Source organism: Gavialis gangeticus, unplaced genomic scaffold (genome assembly GCF_001723915.1).
Source record: "Gavialis gangeticus isolate Ggan-Ray unplaced genomic scaffold, GavGan_comp1, whole genome shotgun sequence".
NCBI lineage: Eukaryota > Metazoa > Chordata > Crocodylia > Gavialidae > Gavialis > Gavialis gangeticus.
The window spans coordinates 19,746,730-19,749,319 of NW_017729009.1; positions in this window are offsets into that span (position 1 = coordinate 19,746,730).

Consider the following 2,590-nt stretch of genomic DNA (forward strand, 5'->3'; position numbering starts at 1 on the left):
CCCGCCGCGCGGAGCCCTCTGGGACTCGTAGTCTCCGCCCGCCTCGCCCCGCCCCCGCCGCGCAGAGCCCTCTGGGACTCGTAGTCCCCTCCCGCCTCGCCCGTCGTAGGCCTCGCGAGGCCGTGCGCGCCTCACAGCCGGGCCCCGAGGCGAGCAGGAGGCGCTGCTCGGCTCTCCCAGTCCCGAGGCCTGCAGCAGGGTGCCCCCCACCCACCCCGGGGGTGCTGCAAGCGCTGTGGGAGATCTGTCGCACCCTCTGCAACCCCCAGATCTTACGAGGTCTCTTCCAGCCCTAAAATCTACGAACCCGAACAATTCAACACCTCTGCAAGCTGGCAGTCCTAAGGCTGGGTGCAGGCGTTTGAAAAGACCGAGGCGAAATCAATCTTAAGTTATGCCGTTTTTCATAGGAACAGGGTGGGCTGCCCGGGGCCGTGGCCCGACTGACTTTTAGCACGTGAATTTAGCTGCACAGTTAAAAACCAGAATGGCAATTGCGCATTTGTGGGTTATATAAAGTAACGTGCTAAAAGTTGCCTGGGTGGCTGACCTCGTTTCGCGGCCAGCATTGTTTCCATCAATGGCGCAGTTGAAATGCGTTCAGTTCACTACCAGTTTGCCCAGAGGAGCTAATGTTAGACCTGGTTCTGCCCTTTTTTAAGTCAATGTATGTGCGCAGAACTTCTGTTACAGATAAAAACCCACTTCCCATCGCAGGCCTAGGACAGACATTGCATAAACCAGTTTGAACTCAGTCAGTTAAGTCTGATACAACATTCAACCAGGTTTCTCTTAAGTTGGTTTCAGCCATTTTGAAACTGGTTTCTGCGCACTGAACGTCTGTTCTATTACAGGTTTAAACCGGTTTCTGATCACTTAAACAGGTTTAAGTTGCAGGCTGTAACCAGTTTAGGTTTACAACCACTTAAACTGGTTTATGTGTAACTGCCGTCCCTAGCCATACTGGTAAAAGTGGGATGTCTGTCCCTGGCCTGAGCGGTCCTTAGCCCTGTGTGTCAGATTCTTCCTCAATGGGTGTGGGGTATCAGAAGCAGCATCAGTCCTGCTCATCACAGCTAATTAGTCTGGCTCGGTGCCCTGCTAACAGAGCTACATTGCCTCTGGTATCCAAGCTATCTCAGGCCTCTCCGCCACACTGCCTTGTGCCAGGCAGGCACACCCACAGACAATCCCAGGTTCACTGCATGCAGGACTTCACACAATTTCCCAGGAAAATTCTTTATTTCTGGTTCAGTCCTACACATTATTGTTGTAGGAGAGCACAGGGAAAAAAACAGATCAGCCATCAGAACAGATCTGTTGGCTGATCCATTGCCAGGCACGCTGACTTCCCTAATCTATGCCCGACTGCTCCAATAGTTCGTCAACACCCTTCTTTGGACAGTTTGATCACACTGCTAAGAGCTTACAAAAGGAAACCAAAAGAATGGACCTTACCATTGGGATGCAATGTGTGGTTTGAAGGAAGAGGGCTCATGCCAGAGGCTGTTGACAGAAGTATGTCCTTAATAAAAGTATCTATGTAGTAATTGCAAGGCCACTACTTAGAAACAAGAGCGTTTCTTGCCACATTAAAAGAGCACCAAAGCATTCGTACCAGTGATATATCACAACAAAACTGCTAAACTACAACCCACATCCAGATCTGAGTTCAAAACAACAGATCTGGACTCAGCTGTTTTCTAATGATATTTTTGTTACAACAAAAAGCTAGTTGTTTCAAGGCAAAAAAATGTGTTTTGAAACCTTCCACTGCATGGCTGTCCTTCTGTCCACTTTGCGGTTTGGCTCCATGGTTCTACACACCTTTGGCTTCATAAAAGATTAAGGAGAGAGCAGGCTGTTCCTCCGGGCATTGTTTTCCCCTGAAAGGCCACATCAAATGTCCACTGACCAAAGCACGGACAGAATCATGTTTAATTCAGGCCGAGCATCCCCCACATTAACTCTAGGAATGAGAAACTGGGGCCACTTTGAGAAATAGGGTCAACATTTGAAATCTACAGGTCTGGCATGGCTTGTTCTGATTGAGAATGTGTGTGGGAGTCACTAGCTGTTTCCAAGCCACTACCCTATCTGGTACAGAAAACCCCCATGAGGTTATGCCATCATTTGCCTTTCCATAGCACTGACTCTCTATGCTGGAGTTCAGGTGCTCCATCATCGAGTCAGACCTCTTCTACCTACCTTACATCTGTTAAAGACATTTGGGCTCCTCTTTGGATTACTACAATGTAATTACCGTACAGATTGATTTCCATTACCTGCCATGCCTTGGACTCCATCCTGCTCTAACTGATGGCAAGAGAAAATTCCAACCGACTTAAATGATGTGTGATCAGGCTCATAGTCTGCAGACTCTTTGCTACTCTCTATATTCCTAGTACCCTTACAGACCTATATCAGTGCATGTTACACAGCAAAGCTCACTAAGGAGACTGAGCTTGAAGCTTCTCTAGGAAGGAGGCACCTCCAGTGGAAAATAATGTCTGGTTGTCTGGGGGGACCTAGACTTTGTGCTAAGTGCTAAAGACCCATGCAAAGATGCAAGGCCCTACCCCGTGGAGTT